At 36.8% G+C, this 24,330-nt stretch overlaps 1 non-coding gene across 1 annotated transcript; it reads right to left on the reverse strand.

Annotated features, from left to right (window-relative positions):
• Positions 1-23,449: 23,449 nt before the first annotated feature.
• On the reverse strand, positions 23,450-23,556 carry LOC113752897. Its single transcript, XR_003464924.1, has one exon. It is a non-coding gene; the product is annotated as a small nucleolar RNA R71 (small nucleolar RNA).
• Between the last annotated feature and the right edge of the window lie 774 nt (positions 23,557-24,330).

Here is a 24,330-nt window from a genome sequence, read left to right on the forward strand (position 1 = left end):
TTCAAAGTAGCAATCCATGCGGACTTTTCCCTCATTTTAGGACAAATGTCTCTTTTCACTTCAGTGGGCCAAATTTTTCAAAATTATTTTTCACTCCATGAGCTGATTGGATCCATCAGGTATTGTATAGTGCCTGCTCTGGAGGATTGCATTTTCATGCTAGGCCTACCATTGGCATAAAAGGGTTCTCCCATAGGACATGCATACCGATTTTGCAGTTTTGCCTACTAACTCGGGGTATTTTTCTTTTGTTTCCCCCCTCCCCTGCATTCATAAAAATATTTCAATAAGACGAAAATGTTCTTCTATATCTGATGATAATTTTAATCCAATAAAGTTTGAAGATTACAAGTGTTATTTGATTCTTGGGCGGATCCTACGATGAAAACCCTCTGAGAGATGTTGTAATTGTTTTCCAAAGGGAAATTTTGTATATTTGAAAAGGAGACAAAAGTGTATATGTGGAGCTCTTTACAAGTTTCTCCCTTCTCACTTGTATCGTAATTGAATGAGAAAATTTGTTTCAAACTTTTTCAGCAATAAACTGTTTGGACAATCATTGTTTTGTGTATATTTATGTACATTTCATTCTTTATTCTTATTCATTGGAGATTTCATGATGAATTTTAAGAAATAAGACTAAATTGGGATTTTTTCAACCTCCGACCTGAAAATTCACAATAAGAGTGTTCAGAATTAAAAGAGGTCATTCAGAAGGCCCAATGAGATATCTTTTTTCCTTCACTGAACCCCAAAATAAAATCAGTCACATTGATTGATAAATCGCAAATTGGGGCCATCTTTGCTTGAAAATATCCATTGTGTTTAATCGATTCAATTCACATCTAAGTGAAAGCAAAAATGTGCATTATTCTTGTTTGTTTTGAAAATTTGGAATGATACTTCGAGCATTCTTTTCTCTACCTATACAGATTTTTATCACTTGCTCTCCCATTTGAGCCTATGAAAAGAATAATTTCGTTTCAGATAAGAGCCCTAATGATCACTACCCTATATTGGAAAATTTTCAAATATCAAATAGGGGAATGGATTTTCAATAACCGTTTCGTTACTTTGGTTGTCATGAGGTGTAAGAATGATGCTTTGGCCGTCGTTTCTACAACCTAAACACTGATCACCCCTTGCATCCCCATTTTGAGCTAAAATTGGTGGTTCTTTTCTAATGCACTCATGGTCGTACCCCACATTGGGGAGGGAGATTGGAGAATTTTCAAAAAAAAACAAAAAAAGAAAAAAGGAAAAAGGGAAAAAGCAAAAATGCTAGAATAAGGAGGGAACTGCAAATTGGGGAAATTTGATTCCACTTGGGTTCCAAGTTTGAAAAAAGAAAAGGAAGGGTTTTTGTCCATGTGAATCGCCTATGTTTCACAAATATGGATGAGCAAGGGTCTTCCTCAGTCAATTAATTCAGATACACGCAAAAAATTTCGCATTAACGAAAGTTTTCTTTCAGAGTTGTTGTAAGGAATGGAATACAAGTCAGGCCATCTTCTTTTCCAATCAAACATTCTACCCCTCGTTATCCTTTTTGAGCCTTCAGAATAAAATACTTCGTTTGGCAACCCCTGAGAGTCGCAAACCCCACACTGGGGCAAGTTTGAGTTGAAGAGGAAAATTTCAAGAAGTGAAAAAGTGAAAAGCCACAAAATCAAAAGGCAAAGGAAGAAAAGAGAGCCTCAGTTCAAAAATAAACTGGGGCAAATTTTGTGAAAGTTCAAAAAATGGCAGAAGGCCAAAAAATCGAAAGAAAATGAAAGAGAAAAAGCCTCAATTGAGCAAAAACCGAGGCAAATTCTGATTTTACCCTAAAATAGGGTTTGGCGCAACAATGCGATCTCAGATTCTTCAAACCACTTTTGAAATCCGTTTTCAGGCCTTAACTTTTCTAAGCACCCCACCTGACCCCATTACAAAGCCGAAAGTCCTGACTCCTGTTCTTTGCAATGGCCCTGTCAAGAAAATTTCTGATGCCGGAAAATTTTAGCTGTATTTCTGAATTGCTTAAGTATGAGGTTGACGCTACTCACCATGTGAAAACCCATCAGCTCGAGGGAAAGGGAAAAGAGGCAAAAAGCAAAGAAAGAAAAGTATATGCAAGAAAATGCAGAAAATTCGGCGCTGAAGTCTCTGGTGAGTGATAAGAAAAATGCAAACAAAGTCTGAGATCTTTTGATTTCAAAATAGGGGCAATTTTGGAAAAATGCGATCTATGGTGCAATATCCTTGAAAGTCTTAAACTATCGTTTTCAAGCCAAATTACAAGCTAATAAAGTCCATCGTTGACTTATTCTTTCATGACAATCCAAAGTGAGGATCATGCTCATAAGAAATTCATCAAATCATTTGTGATCATAAGGGCATAACCCGTTTCCACATGTTTAGCTATCACTTCTGTCCATACGTTACAAGCCTAGAAAGCTTGTATGTTGACTAAGTTTTCTTGAAAATAAGGGTAACAAACTCTTTGCTTTCACTAAGATGTGACATTGAATGGATTACATACAACTGGGGCACAAAAATGAGACAGATTCTTATCTCCCATTTCCTTAGCTATTTCAAAAATAAAGTCACTTGATTGGTCCTGAAAAGATGAGTCAACCAGAAGTGGTGACCCGTTACCCTAAGCACCAATGCTAAAAGTAAGGAAGAAATCTTCTTCTTAAATTTGGTGTTATTTCGAGGAATTCATCATGAAATTTCTGCATGAGTTCAAACTTGACGATTAAAGTTTCTTCACAATATTGTATATGTGCACTCTTTTCTAAATTTTAGAAAGTGCGGTTTTTCTTTGTTCAAGTAAATGGGAAATCATCTAAACCAATTTTTGCAATCAAATGGGCCCAAACTGGGGCAAAATTTTTATTTGCAAAATTTCGCAAAATAAGCCCACACAGGGGCAAATATTTGTGTAGTCCAATTGAGGATTTCGTCCAAGAATCAAATAATGTATTTTTCAAATCAATCACGCTGCCCTTTTCATGAAAATTTGAGTGCATGTAAGCCCCCTGTGCAGGTATTCATATTTGACATCGACGAAAGAACATATGGTGATGTGGAAGGCCGATGCCGAAGAAAGAGAAGAAAGAAGGGAAAAGGGCCCTACACTTGGGGCAAATTATTTTGAAAAAAAGATTCTCTCGAAAAATCAGAAAAATTTAAAGAAAAAAATTCAAAAGTCAAAAATCAAATCCAATTTCTTATTTCTTGAAAAATCCAATTTTCATTTCTTGTTGGCGAGTCTCAACGTCCGCCGCACACCCTTCTACCTCCTTTCTTGACAACCACTTTTAATTCACTAACTTTAACCACCGTTAGCATCGAGTCTATCTCACTAACGTGTGCGTTTTTTTTACCACCGTTAGCATCGAGTTTATCTCACTAACGCGTGCGTTTTCTCAACCGCCGTTAGCATTGAGTCTATCTCACTAACGTGTGCGTTTTTACTCCAACCGCCGTTAGCATCGAGTCTATCTCACTAACGTGTGCGTTTTTTTTACCACCGTTAGCATCGAGTTTATCTCACTAACGCGTGCGTTTTCTCATTCTACCGTCGTTAGCATCGAGTCTATCTCACTAATGTGCGTGTTTTCATTCTACCGCCGTTAGCATCGAGTCTATCTCACTAATGTGCGTGTTTTCATTCTACCGCTGTTAGCATCGAGTTATCTCACTAATGTACGTGTTTTCATTCTACCGCCGTTAGCATCGAGTCTATCTCACTAATGTGCGTGTTTCATTCTACCGCCGTTAGCATCGAGTCTATCTCACTAACGTGCGTGTTCTCATTTCTACCGCCGTTAGCATCGAGTCTATCTCACTAGCGTGCGTGTTCTCATTTCTACCGCCGTTAGCATCGAGTCTATCTCACTAACGTGCGTGTTTTTTATTCAACCGCCGTTAGCTATCGAATCTATCTCAAGCTAACGTGCCGTGTTTTCATTCTAAACCAGTCGTTAGCATCGAGTCATATCTCACTAACGGTACGTGTTTTCATTCTACACCGGCCGTTAGGCAATCGAGTCTATCTCACTAACGTGTGCGTTTTCATCCTACCGCCGTTAGCATCGAGTCTATCTCAGTCTAACTAATGTGCGTGTTTTTTATTCAACCGCCGTTAGCATCGAATCTATCTCACTAACGTGCGTGTTTTCATTTCTACCGCCGTTAGCATCGAGTCTATCTCACTAACGTGCGTGTTTTCATTTCTACCGCCGTTAGCATCGAGTCTATCTCACTAACGTGCGTGTTTCATTTCTACCGCCGTTAGCATCGAGTCTATCTCACTAACGTGCGTGTTTCATTCTACCGTCGTTAGCATCGAGTCTATCTCACTAACGTACGTGTTTCATTCTACCGCCGTTAGCATCGAATCTATCTCACTAACGTGCGTGTTTTCATTCTACCGTCGTTAGCATCGAGTCTATCTCACTAACGTACGTGTTTCATTCTACCGCCGTTAGCATCGAGTCTATCTCACTAACGTGCGCGTTTTCATCCCACCGCCGTTAGCATCGAGCCTATCTCACTAATGTGCGTGTTTCCATCCCACCAACACTCCATCTCACTTCAATTCATCTAATTTTACATTTCTGTCCGGGTCTATCCCGTGGGTCTATCCCAAATTTAAATTTCTGTTCGGGTCAGTCCCGTTTAATTTCATATTCGGGTCAATCCCGTTTTAGAATTCCTGTCCGTTCGGATCATTCTGCAGCCAATAACACAGGTAAGTATTTGATGTCTATTTCTTTGTCTCAAGTTTTTTCAAAACTCAGACAAAGAGGGGCAAACTGTAGACACCAAATTTTGAATAATTTTATGTAGCATCTATTTCATGATTTTCATTTTAGATTGCTTGCATTTTAGTTCGTTATTGTGTGTTTTGCACTATTAATTGTTATGATATTTTAGTTTTATTCATTTTCGCCCTTTTAGTTGACCTATTTCATTTGCTATTTATTCTTGTTTACTTTTAGTTTTAGTTTTTAGTTTTAGCTTTTAAGCTTAAAATTAGCATAGAGTTTTTAGAAAAAAGAAAAGGAAAACATAAAAAATATGTTTTAGTCATTTTGTTTTTATTCAATGCTTTCTTGAAAGAAAAATGAAAATGAAAAATCATAAAAAAGGAGAAAAGAGAAAATTAAAGAAAAAGAGGAAAAAGAAGAAAAATTCAAAAAATAGGCTTTAGTTGGATTGGAAAAATGAAAAAAAGAGAAAAAAGAAAAAAGGAAAATTTGTTCACAAAAATATGTTTATTTCTTTTAAATTCAATCTTTGGGCACTTTAGTTATTTTTATTAAGTTATTTTGAGAAAAAGAAAATGATGAAAAATGAAAAAATTGAAAAATTAAAAATGGCCTTTGTTGTTTAGTTTTTTGTTTAAAATTATTTTTGTTTTGTTATTATTATTATTACCTGGTTTGTGTAATTTTGTTATTATTATTATTTATATTTTATTTTATCATTTCTGTAATTATCAAGTTGCGGAAAAAAAAAAAAAAATATTTTATCGCGGCATGCATGCTGCAATTTTTTGCAGCGTGCAAAGGACATTCACAAGAGACGATCGGAGGGTTGGATTTCACAGGGGTAACAAGCCCCTCATCCTCATCGTTGAGATGAGGGTTTAGGAGGTTGAGAGCTGGATATAAAAGGAAGAGAAAACCACAGCCGCGAGAGGGTTTTTCGGTGAGCAAAAGAGGATAGAGTGAAACAGCGAAAGCAAAACTAAAGGTGAGAGCTGGGGTTTGGGCCTAAAAAATCTGGGGTTGAAGAGAAAGAGGGACGGTCGGCTGTGGGAAAAGGCTAGGGTCTTGAGAGAGGTAAAAGCTGAGGAAAAAACGAGAGCTTGAGAGGAGAGCAACAAAGGAGTACCGAGAATTTCATCGTCAAACATTGGCTGAGGTGGTGACGCCGCCGTTGCTGGTACTGTTTTCTTCCCACCGCCGTTGCACTTGTCGCTGAGAGTACGGGTTTAAGGCAGTGGAGCAGTTTGGGCGATCTGGGATATCCACAACATAAGAGGAAGAATTTTTGTTCAAAGATATTTCTGGAAATGATACCAGGAAGGTGTCTAAATCGCGGCTCAAACTAAGAAGCTCGAACGCTCCAGGTCTGCTCAAGGGAAATTTCTTCCTCTCGTTCGTTCGATCGTTGGAGGTCTCCTGTCCGTGCAGCAGCCGAAGTGCTCTCAGGTATAATGGATCCCTTTCAAAGCTAGTTTAACACAGTTTGCACAAGACTCGGGCTTCATGCATAACTCTTTTCATCTTCTAAGTTTCAGTCATTACCCATGCCTGATGACTATGATTGTGATTGTGCTCGGTGTCGTTGTTTCTGCTGTTAGTGGGTTGTGGTGTTACCCTTTTGTTCATCTAATGCACACAAACACTTGGAATTTTCATACAATTGCACACGTGCACCTTTTCATACACTTGCACACAAACACTTGGAATTTTCATACAATTGCACACGTGCACCTTTTCATACACTTGCACACAAACACTTGGATTTTTAATTTCTTTCATACACTTCCACACTTGCACATTTGAGTCTCATTTGCATTAATCGACCTCTATGGGGGTTTTCCTTTGTTGGCCGCCACAATTCATGTGGTTTGGGACCAAAAGCCTCACGAGAGACATCGTAGAATTTAGGATTGCATTTTCCTTTCCGTTTTGCATTCATATAGTCATATCCAACGTGCGAACATACATTGGGTAGAAAAATTAGGAAAATTGGTTTAAGTCACGCAACTAGCCTTGGCTAGGTCGAAGGGGTGCCTTGGATTTTTATCCTTGCCTTCCCCTTCGTCAAATGTGACCCCCGATCCCTCTTTTGGTTACGCAGACCCAAAAGTTCTCAAAAAGGGTTTATTTACTTTTTTTTCAAAAACAAAAATCATTTTTGGGTGACTTGGTACACCCTAACTCTATACCAAGTGGCGACTCCATTTTTTGATACCAAAACCCTTTTGAACTTCACTTGGCCAAATCGTCGCATTCTAAGTCCCATGGCCTTTTACTTTTCATTCCGCACACGTTCACATGTATATCACACACACTCACACACCATCACAACACACACATTCGATTCAAAAAGTGGGGCGCGACAGTTATCATCCTGGAAAGTTGATTCTGTATAGGATTAGGAGAAGCGATCTTCTCTAGGGTCTGCAACATGATATATAGAAACAGCCCATAAACGTTACTTCGTGCTTCTCATTACCATTAGTCCTCCTCCTGTTTTTCCCATTCGTTTATCAGATTCCCATCCTTCCTGACTATCAATTGTTGATCCCTACCACCGTCCAGCGAATTCAAAACATGGAAAAGAAGATGAAAAAGACAATTAAGCTGTTCGGAAAGGTTATCGACGTCGTTGTTATGGTCGAGGATGGCCTGGCTGATGACGATCATCTAGTGAATCAAGAACAAGGAACAGAAACTGCTTCAAGCAGCCGTGCATCAATGCCTCCTCGACGCGAGCGAGAACTTCCTCATGGAGCACGTTGGATACTCGAGAAAAGATTGGAAGCGTCCGATGTTGCTTCAACTCAAAGCAGATTTCTCATTCCAATTCGCGAGGAAATCATGCAAGTATTGACTGAACCAGAAGTGATGCTGCTGAATCAGAATGAGGCTCTTAAGGTCACGGTGGTGGATTGCTCACAACGCTGTTTCGACATGAATTTGAAGAGCTGGCCGAGCGTGAACAGGTTGGCTCTCAACAGCGGGTGGAATAAGCTTGTTGATGACAATCATCTTAAGAAAGGTGATGTGGTAGAATTCTGGGGCTATGGGCAAGATGGTCTCTTGCGTTTTGCTATGAACATCTGCAAGCGAAGGAACATCTCCGTTGCCCAGCGCTGATTTATCAAGAACATTAGAACACTGAATTAACTTTAAGACTGAGGGCTTTATTTTTTGCACACGCTCCAGATTTATGCTTGACTGTAACTATTTTTTTTTCTTTACTCACTATTGTTGTATAATTCGTTTATCCTCTTTTGTGTGTTAAATTGGATTTCGTGTTACAATTAAAATAGTGCTTGTTTGTAATTTTCTTTTCTCTTGCGACTAAATCTGACTATATGAAGTTATAGGAATTGGCTCGGTTTTTTTTTTTGGTAAATTTCATAACTATATATCTTACTCATAAATGTAATTTCACAATAAATAATAAAAAATCATATTGTACAAGATAAGGCTCGACGAATACTTGAGTTTTGGTTTTCCTATTTGTACTCGCTTAAATTCCTTATAAGTAGGCAGAACCCTACTTGAACTCAATCAACACTAAATTGAAATCGAATCTTTGATCGAGTTACTCACGAGCTCAGTCGAGTTGTTTGATTAATATACACTCTTATGATTAGGTTTCATAAAAATTTCCCGATCACATGCCAAGGAGTCTCATATTTCTTTTATTTTTTTTATTTAAATACAATGAAAGAGAAAAGGTTGCAAAATAGGAAGAAAGTCCATCTGTTTTGTGTTCCATTATCCAAAAATGTGCAAAAATGTAAGTTCCATTATGCAAATAAATTCTATCCGCCTTGAAGATTTGTCTGCTCTGTGACAACAAGAAATTTCAAGTCATAGAATTTTTCCCCTTGAATATCCAGAAAGGCTAAACGTTCTACAGTATCATCTTCAATCAAAGTTATGTGAATGTACCCTTTGTTTGGCCCCAATGGAACATTTGACACAAAGATGGGATCACAAATTCGTGTATCAACCATAGACATCAAAACCCAATCAAAGGAAAATCTTGCCCTTCTACTTCAGATAATTTGAAAGTCACTAATCCCTCCGAATCCTATGACCAGCTCTAGGCAAAAGCTCCTGAAACAAAGCATTACTCTCCCCTCCTGACTCAAACATTGCTTTCACATTTTTTGACAAAATTGGATATTTTAGCTTTGAATTATTCACAGCAAAACTGTTTTGATAACCTTTAAATGAGTCCATCACCAAGACAAGACAGTAGTGAAAGCAACAAACTCCACTTTGACAAATCACCAAGATTATATCCATTAGCATCAGAAAGCAAAATCTTGACAAAGGATGTCTCAATCTTTCTTGCACAACATCATATTCTTTTCTGGTTAATACAATTAAAAACATCCCAAACCTCCTTAGATGAAGTGTGGACACTCTCTAAATGTTATATCTAGGCAAACTCTGAAAATTATCTAGAGGTTTTCCCCCATATTCCAAAAACAGGGATTCCAAAAACAGGGGATTAGCTCGCAATCCTGTTATGTGAAAAATCTTGTCCTTCACAATTCTGATCATAACATCTTGACACACATCAAGAGTAATTGTTTTGAAACCATCCTTAACAAGTATCTAAATATTCTGCACTAACATCTTTAAGATGGATTCTGCAGCAATATGATAAGAAGATAGGACCTTTGAATCATCAAGTTGTTGTCCATCACACATTAGGCTCTGCTCATTCACAGGGAAGCCAACGATGCTCTCCACGATTGCTTTAACATCGCGAACAGTGTACAACGACTTGACTTCCCTCTTCAACAACTCTTCATTTTACATTTTCACAGAGATTGGCAATACATCTCTTGGCCAAAGCACCATATGAAGAGTTGATTCACCCTGGATATCGAGAGAGGCTAAGGTTTCATGATCATCCTCAAGGGGCTTACCGGAATAAATTAGACTGAACTTATCACAAGGGATCCTGACAGGTGTCGAGCCTGTGCAATAATAATTACCTACTCAAAAAAAATACAAATTTTATATATAGGCGAGTATCGAATCCACAGGGACTAGGGATAATTTATTTCTTTTAGAATTCAGAGATGGGGGTTTTTACAAAAATATAAAAATAACTAATTAACTAAATAAAAGCAACTCACAAAAATAAACAGGAATTAATCAACAATAGATACGATTCTAGGCAAAGGTGCAACTTTTTATATACGGTCCATTCAATTGATCATCGATGTAAAGATAATTCAATTACTCGTTAATAGATTGGTTATAGTTGCTATACACGCGATAAACAACCAACTTTTCCTTACTTTATTGATAGTCAAGATACAACGTTAACTATTTGCCTAACCAAGAAATAACCCTAGGTGCGACCGTAGGATTTAATTCCTCGATTGCATTAAGAATTAGAAAAGCCCAACTTTAATCAATAAACACGCTACGGGGATTTGTTTAAATTAGATTATACGTTTTCCTAACATGGGACCAATCACGCTAGTCGCCACTAGTATTAACCAATCAAACAATTACAGATTTAATCGGTTAATTTGGCGGTAGATTATTAAGTTAATTCGAATATCGGGCCCTTGACATTCAAATAACAAAACAATCATAAGAAGTTAAACCAGAAAACATACGAATACCAATGAATAAAATAAATAAATAAAAATAATTCGATCTCACAGATGTTTGGAACCGAGTCTTCAAGTTGACTTTCGACTAGAAAACGAGAATTTAGTTCTTCATTGTTGGGAAAATTCCCAACGTGAAGACATGCGGCCAACCGAAACAAAGATAAAACCTAATCTAAGTGACTAGTCTGCTAATATATATAGCTGACTGACCCTTTTCCTCCCTAAGAAGTACTAATCAAACGGGACTCGGCGGACTTCCCTTATTCTTTTGCTTCCTATTTGATATCTACTACTCATAACAAAGGCCTATTGTCTAATTAGAAAAAAGGAAATAAAAACAATAATAACTCATGTTTTCTAATTCAACTCTACAACTAACAAAGGTAATTAAAGTCTTTCAAATTCCACCAAAGATGTCCATATTTGACTCGAATTAGGAAATCCCATGCGTAGTAAATTCCCGAATCATCTGGACTTGACAGTAATTCTTGAAAAATCACCTCTTTTGTCACTTTTACTCCACCTCCCTACAATTAACACAATTAATCAAATATAGGTAGAATCTATTAATTAAAATAATATTTGGTTAAAATCAAGGGAAAAATAATTATAAATTTAGCAACAAATTACATCCTATCAGATCCCGTCTTTGGCCTCAATTAAACATTTGATATTAAACATTGTGGTTGGTATCAGAAGCCTCTGCATCAATCTGGAGGACTTTCTGATCAGATGCTCTCTTGATAAACAGTCTCGTTGACAGCAAATTTTGAACAAAAAAATGGAGATTAGTATTCTGCTGAATCCCAACTGAGCCCAGATTTTGATCATCCTCCCATGACCAGCAGAAAAGAATTCCAGAAGACATTCACATATTCTTTTCTTTTCTTTCAACATTGCTTTCACTTTTCTAACTGTATCTGATTTCTTCACTTTCAAAGCAACCGGTTTCATAACAGGCAAGCATATATTTATCTGCAAAACAGTAACAACAGCCAAAAAAAGAGTACTCAGAAAATCTACTTAATTCAAATTTGAAAGTGACACCCTGGATTGCTTGCTTTGCAACTAAGAATTTTGACGCTCCAATTCTTTTAGCACTTGTATTTAATCAAAAGAAAAAAAAAATCTGAAGTACATGAATTCAAGTAAAATTCAGGAGGATAAAGGGAACAATGTGTAATAATAAAAATGATGTCACCCCTCGAACCTATTTGATCATCTATTTGGTCTGTAGATCCTGTACATGACTTTCAATCTTCCCTTTTTTCTTGTCAAATTGGTGATTTTCCGATGGACTTCCCAAATATTTTTTTACAAAGACTTCATCCTTTTTATATTGCTTCTGAATAACAATAACAAAAAATTGCTCACCATTGCTTGGTCTGCTAATTTAAATATTGAGTGCAAAGTGTAGCTAAACCCAAAGGGGGAGAAAAAAAATGTCCAATGTATGAAAAGAAAAGGCAAACCAATAATCTCAAAAAAAAAAAGAAGTTTTACACTTCTACAACTTGAGCCGGTATAGAGGTATTGTCTTAGAATTTGCACATTGAATTGAATTATGTTAGACAAAAAAGCTAAAGTAATTATTCAGCTACATTGCACTGGAGGAAAAGAAACACAACATATTACATTAGAGACATCGTCATCTGTAATTTTATTTGTTTTCTTGTCCAACAACTAGGGACTTGTTCAGTCACATAGCATGGTAATACTTCATCTGTAATTTTATTTGTTTTCTTTTGTCAGGCTTTCCCCATATGCAACAAGTTTAAAGGAGGAATAAATTTGTTTTAGCTATAAGAAGCCCATTTCCAAAACAAATACCAACAGTTTCACAAGAAAATTAGAAGAAATGAAAAGCTATGATCAACACCCCAATTTTTTTAACCACCAGCCTTTGGGCTAATGGCCACCACTAAGCCATTTAAGGCTCCTTTGCCTGCCATCAATTACCACATTAAGTGGTTTCTTAAAAAAATCCAGACGGGTGCGTAGTGCATCTGTCTAGTCCGGTGGTGGTTCAGTCCCTACCGGCCCCTCTAGACCCAGTTGGGTGACTTGTGTCTCCCTCTTAGATTAGGATAGTGTAGGATACTATAGACAATGTGACGATTAACTAAAAAAAAAACACCCCAATATTTTTCTTTACAGTTAAAAGTAATCCAAAATGCAAAAAGACTGTAAGACTGTAGAGATTAGCATCATAAGTAAAATCTTGAAAAATGACCTTTCAGTCTTGCACAAAGAAGATGTTACTTTCTTAGGTAATTCAATTAACGGGCAAGATTATACAGTTGAATTATGGACTTTCTCTGAATGTTGTAACTAGCTAAATGCTGACGACTGTTTAGAGGTATTCCTCTACATTCCAGAATCTGGGAATCAACTGGGAATCCTAGCCTATCAAAAATCTTGTTCTTCACAGCTTTGATCAAACAATCTTGATGCACGTCAAGATTAAATTGTAGTACCCGACAGATATCTGAAAAAAATTTTGCGCTAACATCAGTAAGGTTGATTCTGCTGTAATATTGTGACAAGATTGGACCTTTGAATCATTAAGTTTTTTGCCATCATAAATAAGGCTCAGATCATAAAGAGGGAAGCCAATGATGCTCTCCACGATTGCTTTAACATCACGAACAGTGTACAACATCTTAACTTGCCAACTTCATCATCAAGTATCAAACTACCATGTTTCCAAAGATGTGAGTTTGGAATTTCTTTCTCCGGACTTGAATAAAACTTCTGACTAATTATGTTTGACCTTAATTATACTTTTGGACTTAGTAATGTGAATCTTCAAATGTGTTCTCTGGAACTCTTGCAGAAATGGTCCCAAAGTAAGTGGAATATATATATTGTTGGCATGGATATGCCCAAATTCCATGGTTTTCACTTTCTTATGGAGAATAACAATGAAAAGCTTAAATGATTAAAATCACGAGTAAAAGAATTTTTTTTCCTTTTTTTAAAATAAAACACATCATAATTTTATTAAATGACAAACTCTACGCTAATGGCAAAAATTACATTGGATAAATACGAGTTCCGACCTTGGCATATTCTTAAGAATCTTTGTACAATTCTAATTTGTCAAGCTTGACATTATTCTCAAAATTCACCATAACGAACAAAAGGTTGAAGGATCTTCTTCATGTAAGGATTGTCCCATTTCAATGACTCCCAACCAAGTAGAGATATTTGGATCACTTTAAGTGCTGGGGGTGCAGAAGGTTGTCCATTGATGGAGGGTAGGAAGGGAGGTAAGCTTTCCAGATTTCGGCAGCTTATTACCTCAATTCTCTCAATAGAGTTACAAATCAGGAGCCCCTTGCAAATATTCCTTAGTTTAGGATTTCCTAGCACAACCAATTTCTTGAGATTTGGGAGGCAACTGATAGTGGTCCTTGAGCATGAATCTTTGTTGCTTGAAGTAAAACTAAAGTAGCCTTCTTCATCGTTTGATACTATCTCCTCCAATTCATTACAACACCAGACCTTAAGTACTTCGAGACTTTGCACGGATTGTAGCAGCCTTGGTGTGACCAACTTCTTGAGCTTGCCACCACGATCAATGAACAAAGATCTAAGACAGGAAAAAGTGCTAGATGGAGGAATTGCGTTCGTTATGGTGAAGTTTGATTACTTGAGTTCAACAAATGATTAGGATCAAAAATATTATAAATAACCAACCTAAAAGAGTAATTTAAATATTTATAATATATTAATTAAATATTATATCAAGTATTTCATAAAACACCACAAGTTTTTCAATGTATAATATATATACCCGAACTTGCTTCAAAAAACTCAATTGATTAGTTCAACCGCCGACCTGTCAATCTCAAATGGAATAATTTATCAAGATACTCATGAGCTCGAGTCAAGCTATTCAAATAAATTGCACCCTAGGTGAGAGTGAGAATGGGGCGAGAGGGGGCACAGTCAATGTGGCTAGCGTGTGAGTGTGTGATTGTGAGAATGGGGCGGGAGGTGAGAGTGTGTGTGACTCTGACTCAGTGTGGCTAGTGTGTGAGTGTGTGTGGCGACTCGGAGTTTTACTGTACTAAGGAGCGGTAGCACTGTAGTCGCATCTTGAAGTGCCAAAGTGTCAGGGGGTTGAATGTCAAACTAAACATGGTTTTGCGTACTGTTGTGATCTAGGATAGGACCATTTTGGTATAGAACATCTGTATTTCTTCTTTTGGGTTGATTACAACTAATATTAGACTGGAATTCTTTTGGTTTGTAAAATTAAAAAAAAAAGATAAAATACACTGAACCCCTTGTGATTTGCCTATTACCCATGAAATCTCCTCATTATTTAAAAACACCTACATAATTTTGTTGTGCTTTGGATTTCTTTGGAAAATGGATGGAAATCATCTAATTTGACAGAAAATGAATGACACAATCTTGACAATCGAGTGTGGTAGCACTGCATTGCATGACAGATAATTGGATAATTCCACATTTCATTTTTTTTATTTTTTTCTCCCATCTTTTTTTCCTTCTTTTCTAGGAGTAGCAATTGGGGTGAGGGAGTATATGCCCTCCCCATCTTTTAATTTTTTCCATTAATTCCTTGCATCTTTTAACTTCTTGACTTGTAATTCAATTCATTTACATCACCACATAAGAGGTTGTATAAATGTCCTCCAGTACGATCGCAATCTTTTCTTTTGGGGAAACTATTAACATGCAAAATTTGAACAAGAATAAATATGGCATGAGTACCCTACAGGAGTGTAGTGTAATTGTGAAACAAATGTAATGAATGAACAGGAGGAAAGGTTGGGTTGGGCAGTAAGAGGGAGGAGGGATTATAAATTGGGAGTTCTGAATTTAAAACCTCCAACTTATAAAAGGAGATATATATATATATCCTTTATATATTTAAGAAGCACTTTGCGCTTCTACTATTGCTGGATTTCGAGTGCATCCGACTGCTTCAGGCTGTTGTACGTTCGAGTGCATTGATCTGGCTTCGTGCGATGTACATTGTACTTGGGAAGGTTTTGCTTGTGGTCCACTTTTCCTTTATAGGGAGGACTCCTGCTCAATTGGTTGTGGACTGTGGACTCCACTTTGATTATTTGTATAGATATAAAACTATAGACATTATGGAAGAGTAATGAATCTATTGGCTCCATTGAGTTAGCAAATTGACATATGAAATTAAATTCTCATACTGGCCTCATGAAAAATTTCCTTGGCTAGGAAATTGAAGTTTTGGAATTAACGCTTTTATTTCATAAATGATATCATTCTGCAAGTAATTGAAATTACTCAATTATGGTATATGTGCATTGCGAATTTTCTCTTTTCTAAATTTCTAAAATTTTTTTAAATTGACATATGAAATTAAATTGACAATCTTTTGGGTTTCATGTTTCGCAATTCCACGAAAAATCAAGAATTATGTTTTGGGTTTCATGTTTTGATGATTTTTGCGTAACTAGACTGTGTTATGTAGACCTAAGAATCATGAAAGAATCAAGAATTGTGAAAAAAAATAACAAGAAAAAACATATTTTGAAAATTCGAATTTGGGAATCAATTTGAACGCTTGATAGGATGTTAATTGTTAGTAATTTTTATTGTTAATTTTCCACATTGTCCTTGCCAAATATCGTTTAATTGTTAACATATACTTATATTTGGTATTTGGACCTATCTACAGGAAATGGGACTGAAAGGTGCTAAAAAGGGGGGGCTTTCTGAAGCAAACTACTTCACACGTGGGAGTCTTCTACAAAGCTTCATCAACGTGGCCCACAAGTTGGGACCAAAGCTGATTTCCTTTTCCTTTTGGACTGTTGAAGAGATGGCTGGTACGGGAAGTCCTACTAGCAATAGGAAACAAGAGAAAATTCGGAGTGCCCCGCTTTTGCACCTTTTTCTCTAAATTCGACAGAACCGCTAGAGGGTTAGAGGTTGTTTTGAGTCGTAGGATAGCTTGGAGCAATAGTTTAGTTTTTCTTTCTTTTTCCTTGTCATGCACACGCCTACTGTTCGACAAAATTTCCCAACGGGAGAATCATCTTTTACTTCTTGATTAATTAGTTAAAGACGGTTTGACGTTCATGAATTCAATCGCTTTGCGTGGAGATTTATTTATGCGGCGTGGCTAAGCTTTTCGTCTAGCCAAGGATCAACGTGACGACGCAGTCTTGAATACCTGTGAGATCGAATTAATTATCATGCGTTCCTTAATTTATTAATATTTGCACGTCGTCTGTTTGAATTTCTATGGGATTATTTAGTTAATTGAATGTCAAGGGCCCGATGTTCAGTGCGATTTATTAATCTCCTGCCAAATTAGTCAATTAAATCCGTAATTATTTAAATTGATTAATACTAGTGGCAACTAGCGTTTTTATACACTAGGGGAACGTGCAATCTGATTTAAATAACCCTCGTAGCGTGTTATTGATTGGGGTTAGATTTTTCTAGTCCTTTATGCAATTGAAAAATTAATTCCTACGGTCGTACCTAGGAGTATTTTCTGGTTAGAAGTAATCAATAGTCGTACCTTGGTTACCAATAAATTAAGGAAAAATTGGTCGTCAGAGCTCGTCGGCGACTATAACTAACCTATTAATAAATTAAGTGAACTTACCTTGCATCAATGATCGGATGAGTGGACTGTGTCTGAGTGGTTGTATCATTGACTAGAATTTATTTATTCTATTCTTGATTTAATTTCTGTCTATATTCGTGTTAGTTAATTATTTATTTTTAGTTGAATTGCTTAACTATTTTTAGTTTCATTCCGATAAAATCCCCCTTTACCAATTGGAATCTCAAAGAGACAAATATCCCTAATCCCAGAGGAGACGACCTTGCTTGCCACTGTCTACTATTTAGTAAATGTTGTCAACTAATTAATTCTGGTATATCGGATTAAGCAAACTCTTCGGGAACATGGTGAATCAAGTAACCCATTGCACACCTAGAGTCCCTGCTCCAATACCTAGGATTAATTATTGACTGCTTTTGGTGGTAGTTAGGTTCTATTTTTATTATTACACAAGTTTGACACTTGTCAATTTTTGGCGCCGTTACCGGGGACTGGTGTCAGTTTTTTGTTTCTTTGTTGATTCACCTTTGTTCTAATTTTCTGATGCTTTTCGAGTGTATGCCTCGTTCTTCTCATACAGGTGAATTAATTTTCGACCCCGAGGTAGAGAAGACTGCACGTAGAACAAGAAAAGAGACCAGACAACTCAGAGAAGAGCACTCAAGTGCTGCATCTCTGAGACCTGAGTGATAGGTTACAATTTTATTATTTATTTCATTATTAATTTTCCCTATTACCTGACCCGATGTGGATTAATTGCTAGATTCTACTCATTTTTAGTATTTTGCATTTATTTCAGGGAGTAGAACGAAAACATGGTAACAAATGTCAATTTGACAGAAAAGAAATCCAAATAATAGAGCTTATTCCAGGGGCATTTTTGGAAAAGAAACACTTATTCCCATTTTGGTAATTGCTGCAAAAGAAAAAGGACGGCTGAAGGGCTTCTTCTTCTTGGTAGGAGCCGCCGCACAGAGGATGCTTAGTTAGTAATTAGATAGACTAGGAATTGAGAGCAGAGGACTAGCACTATCTTGTTTCTCTTTAGCTTTTCGTCCTTTAGCTTAGCTTCTGACTTGTCTTCCTTTATAGCTCTTATTAGTTCCTTTCCCTTTTCCGTATGTCAAGACAAGTAGGAATCAAATAGTCAATCGATCATCCTCTGTAACTTTATTTTTCGTTATTCCTTCGATCGAATTGAAGTTTCCCAAATTTCTAGAGTATGACCGCGACTGATGCTTCGATTTTGTATGAGTGTTTCGCATCAAACATGAACTAATTTCTTCACTCTAAGCAAGGAACAACGGAGGTTTTGGTTCGCCTAAAAATTGTGAGATCGATTTAGTTTTATCTTTTTCTTTTATTTACTGGTATTCGCATATTCCCTGATTGCAGTACTTATGATTATTTAATTAATTGATTATCTTAGATCCGGATAATTAGTTAATTTGGTAATCTATTGTCAATTAGAACATTAAATCCGTAATTCTTTAATTGCCTTGAAATAGTGACAATTGGCACAATTAGATTCGTGTCAGGGGGATACGCGGGTTAATTTGAAATAACCCTAGTAGTGCGTTATTTGGTTGGAATAGGGCTCCTCTAATACGTAAGGCAATTGGAAAATTAAATCTTACGGGCGTACCTAAAATTATTTCTCAATTAGAACAGTGATTAACAGGCGTAATTTAATCACCGACACAGTAAGGAGGGGTTAACTGTCATCACTTGTTTGGCAGTTATAACCTATTTATTAATAAATAATTGAAATTGCCTTTGTTTTAATGATCAATTAGATGAACCATTACTGAAGTTATTTCTTGGCTAGATCATTAGTTATCATTTATTTGACTTTCGTAAATTGTTATTTAATTTTTAGTAGTTTCTTGAATTTTATTTGCATTTATTTGATTGTCACCTTCTACACAAAAATACCCCCTGGTTACTGTGAATTTGAAAAGAAACAGTTACACTCAATCCCTGTGGATTCGACCCTACTTACACTATTTACAAAAATTAACTTTAGTTGAGTAGGTTTTTGTTATTGCACAGGCCCGACACCCTGTCAATTTTTGGTACCATTGCCGGGGACTGGTGCCAGATTAATTTGTTTCTTTTTGAGTTCATCTTATTTTTATTTATTTATTTAATTTTCTCTTATTTTTTAATATAGTTTATGACTACTAACATTCCGTATTTTGATGATAGACTGGACTTTATTCCTGAATGGGGTTATGAGACTCGTGTGTTTCCTAATGATCAATGGGTTGTTACAAATTGTGAAATTTATTTTGCCTTAGGTTATTCAACCGACACATGCCCCGCATTTCAAGATAATCTAAGTGTTCCAATCGATACTTTTGAAGATTTTTCACCTTGATTTCAAACGTGGTATGACCCTTACCCAAACAGGTATGATCAAGGATGGTAGGATAATTTCAATTTTACTTATGCGACCGGACCAATGAATTTTCAACAGCAAGAGTCTCAACAACAATCATCCATGTCAGATACGTCTCATGAAAAAATGATTGAATTACTAGCTGCTAATACATATCGATTTCATCAGGAGATACAAATGAGTATTCGTAACATGGCAGATCAAGTGCAACTTTTGACATCCGGGATGGCAGATCAAGTGCATCTATTGACATCCAGGATAACGCAATTGGCTTATCACATTTGTGAAGAATTGCCTTCACAGACCAACATCAACCTTGAGGAAGATGAGGGTGCAATTATCCGGCCAAATGATATGGAACTGCAAGAGTTTCAAGGAAACGAATCTAAAGATGCAGTTGAAAATGAAGTTAATGTGCAAAAAATAAGCCCCCAATATCAACTCGTCCAAGTGAATGAATCCAGTGAACAACCTCTAAATGCGGTGATATCTCCTCCATTCCTTAATCAATATTCTCCTGACTCTTATTCTTCAATTCCTATTAATACAATTGACTTTATTATACCCGAAAATCTTGAATTTCATGATAAGAATAAATTAAGAGTGGCGATGGTAAGATATCTTGGACCAATAAATGCATGTGTGGGAGGAGTGAATGGAGAATTCAAATTATCGTTGACTTGTTTGGCGCCATTACTAGTCCATGAAAGACGGTAGCTTGTGTGCTCAAGAATTACTCTATTTACAAGGGTTATGAAGACTATATAGAGGATGAATCATTAAAACGAGCCACAAGATTTTATCCTCCATGAACAAACATGACAATGTCTAGCCAAAAATGTTAAAGAAAGGCGCTCATTAGGAGGCAACCCAATTTCGTTTAGTCATTTGTTCATTTTTATTTGTTAGTTTAAATATGTTTTCCTTGAGTTTGACTGATTTCGGGTTTCAATTTTCATTTTTGATGATTCGTAGGTGTCTCTCTGATTCGACGCACCCGCGTCAAGTCATTTGGAGAGCTCATGGTCAGAAGGGTTCCTGCCCTCTTGACGTGCCCACGTCACGTTCTCGGGAAAGCACGCCGCCGCCTCTGTCTACTCACCACTCAGGCGCCGAAGTTCTCCCACAGCCGATGCCGCCAGCTTCTCCTCTCCCTTTCAGTTCGCCACTGTTTTGACGACTTCAGGGAAGTCTCGTTGCCCTTCTTCTTGCTATTGCTGTTTATTTGTCACATTGAGGGCAATGTATCATTTAAGTGTGGGGGGGATCAGTTCGAGTGCCAGTTTTCCTAGATTTTAGATATTTTTCCTTTATTTTTAGTTTGTTATTTGTTCATTTTCGTTCCGTTTCTTTCTTTCTTTCTAGTGATGAGCTCTCATATGAATGCCAAAGTTTGATATTGGATTGTTGACTCTAAATCTACTTTTGCCAAGTTTTAATAATAAAAGTGTATCGAGTTAATGTGGTTGAATCCAAAACATCTCTTTGGTGAATATCGATGACTGCTTGATTCTTTTGATTTCTTTGTTAACTTTTCTAGGCATAGAGAATGACTGTTGGCATTTTAATGTGAATTGGTTCAATATTGACTTTAGTTCTCCATGTTTGAAAAAAATGAGGCTAGCTGCTTTTTCTTGTGAGATATTGTGTTATCTGGCTGTGAAATAAAGTTGGATGTACTCTACTATTTGTTATTACTGAGTAACCGGGGATCTTCACCTAAAGTGTCGATTCTCGCGTCAAAAAGTAATAATGTCTATGAGTACGTGGTCGTATAGCGATAGGAGTTGAGTAATCGGGCTCCTTCATCTGGTAAATATTGGAGTTTGCGTCAAAAGACTTCGATGGTTAGACACTAAGTCTTTTGTACTATTGAAAAAAAAAGAAAAAAAATAATAAATAAATAAATAAGGAAAAAAAAGAAGTGACAGTTGTGTTAGTGTGTGATAAAAGTCAGCTTGCCGATTTATGGATTTATTGTTGAGATTTTGGTTAATAATTGGACCATTTGCTGATAAATATTGTGTGCCATTCCTTTTTCTTAGATTAGTTAACCTAGAATTGAAGGAGTTTGTGGTTTAGAAGCTAATGGGGGTGATGTTTCTCGGATTTTGATCACTAATGCTTGATATATGATTTTTCTTGGTATCTTGGCAATTTGGTAGATAGAACAATAGCCATTGTCAAATATTGGTATTTGTTTATTGTTCTTATGCTTGAGGACAAGCATGATTTAGGTGTGGGGGAAATTGATAGGTTACAATTTTATTATTTATTTCATTATTAATTTCCCATATTACCTGACCCGATGTGGATTAATTGATGGATTCTACTCATTTTTAGTATTTTGCATTTATTTCAGGGAGTAGAATGAAAATATGGTAACAAATGTCAATTTGACACAAAAGAAATCCAAATAATAGAGCTTATTCCAGGGGCATTTTTGGAAAAGAAACACTTATTCCCATTTTGGTAATTGCTGCAAAAGAAAAAGGACGGCTGAAGGGCTTCTTCTTCTTGGTGGGAGTCGCCGCACAGAGGATGCTTAGTTAGTAATTAGATAGAATAGGAATTGAGAGCAGAGGACTAGCACTATCTTGTTTCTCTTTAGCTTTTCGTCCTTTAGCTTAGCTTCTGACTTGTCTTCCTTTATAGCTCTTATTAGTTCCTTTCCCTTTTCCGTATGTCAAGACAAGTAGGAATCAAATAGTCAATCGATCATCCTCTGTAACTTTATTTTTCTTTATTCCTTCGATCGAATTGAAGTTTCCCAAATTTCTAGACTATGGCCGCGACTGATGCTTCGATTTTGTATGAGTGTTTCGCATCAAATATGAACTAATTTCTTCACTCTAAGCAAGGAACAACGGAGGTTTTGATTCGCCTAAAAATTGTGAGATCGATTTAATTTTATCTTTTTCTTTTATTTACTGGTATTCGCATATTCCCTGATTGCAGTACTTATGATTATTTAATTAATTGATTATCTTAGATCCGGATAATTAGTTAATTTGGTAATCTATTGTCAATTAGAACATTAAATCCGTAATTATTTAATTGCCTTGAAATAGTGACAACTGGCAAGATTAGATTCGTGTTAGGGGGATACGCGGGCTAATCTGAAATAACCCTAGTAGTGCATTATTTGGTTAGAATAGGCCTCCTCTAATACGTAAGGCAATTGAAAAATTAAATCTTACGGGCGTATCTAAAATTATTTCTCAATTAGAACAGTGATTAACAGGCGTAATTTAATCACCGACACAGTAAGGAGGGATTAACTGTCATCACTTGTTTGGCAGTTATAACCTATTTATTAATAAATAATTGAAATTGCCTTTGTTTTAATGATCAATTAGATGAACCATTGTTGAAGTTATTTCTTGGTTAGATCATTAGTTATCATTTATTTGACTTTAGTAAATTGTTATTTAATTTTTAGTTGTTTCTTGAATTTTATTTGCATTTATTTGATTGTCATCTTCTACATAAAAATACCCCCTGGTTACTGTGAATTTGAAAAGAAACAGTTACACCCAATCCTTGTGGATTCGACCCTGCTTACCATTATTTATAAAAACTAACTTTAGTTGAGCAGATTTTTATTATTGCACAGGTCCGACACCCTGTCACTGAGCTAGAAGTTGGACCAGCTGATTCATTTGGTGACACTTCGAGTGACTCGGATCAAAAGAAAGTTACCATGGCAAATGCACAGACACTAAGGGAGTTGGCTGCTCCTAATTTAAATCAGCAACCTTTATGCATTACTTTTTCAAGTTTGAATTATAACACTCTCTTTGAACTAAAATATGATCGAATTCATCTCTTGCCATCTTTCCATGGTCTACCAGGTGAGGAGCCCTACAAACACTTGCAAGAGTTTGACGTCGTTTGCAAGCCCTCGGGAATCACAGAAGAGCAGATAAAAAAGAGAGCATTTCCCTTCTCTTTGAAGGATTCCATAAAAGACTGGTTATACTACCTAACACCTAGTAGTAGCACCACGTGGGGTCAGCTGAAAAAAAAATTCTTAGACAAGTACTTTTCGGCGTCTCGAGTTGCAAGTCTAAGGAAGGAGATATGCGGTATCAAACAACACCTAGGCGAGTCTCTCTATGAGTACTGGGAGAAATTTAAGAAGCTGTGCATCCAATGCCCTCAACATTAGATAAGTGAGCAACTGCTCATCCAATATTTCTATAAGGGGCTACTCTTCAGGGATAGAAGTATAATCGATACTGCAAGTGGAGGGACATTAGTAACTAAGACTCCTCGAGAGACGTGGGAGCTAATTGAAGGAATCACTGAGAATTCACAACAGTTTGGTACGAGGGAGGATGTCTCAACGCGTAGGGTGAATGAGATAGAAACATCTTTTATCCAACAATAAATCTCTGAATTGACGTTCTTCGTGCGACAACTAGCTGTGGGAAGTGCCTCACAAAGCAAAGTATGTGGGGTATGCGCTGCCTTGGGTTATTCTACGGAGATATGTCTGCTAGTTCAAGAAGAAAATACAGAACAAGTGAACATGGTTGGTCACGCGCCTGCGCCAAGAAAGCAGTACGACCCATATTCAAGTACCAACAATCCTGGTTGGAGGGATCACCCTAACTTCAGCTATGGAGGAAATAGGCAGCCCAATTTTGCACCAAACAGACAGCAAGGGCATCAACAGCAGTATCAGCCTCGCCCACCACCACCCTCTTCGAACTCAAGTCCGTCCTTGGAAGAGATGATGAAGCAATTGATTGCAAATCAACAGAAGGCAGATTCGGATCTACAAAGTATGAGAAATCAATTGGGACAGATGCAATCCATGCAAAATCAAATGAATCAAATGGCCATTACGATCAACCGTTTGGAGTCCCAAGTTCAGGGGAAGTTGTCATCTCAATCTGAGTTGAATCTAAAGAATATTAGTGCAATGACCTTGAGGAGTGG

This window comes from Coffea eugenioides, chromosome 1 (assembly GCF_003713205.1).
Source record: "Coffea eugenioides isolate CCC68of chromosome 1, Ceug_1.0, whole genome shotgun sequence".
Taxonomy (NCBI): Eukaryota; Viridiplantae; Streptophyta; class Magnoliopsida; order Gentianales; family Rubiaceae; genus Coffea; species Coffea eugenioides.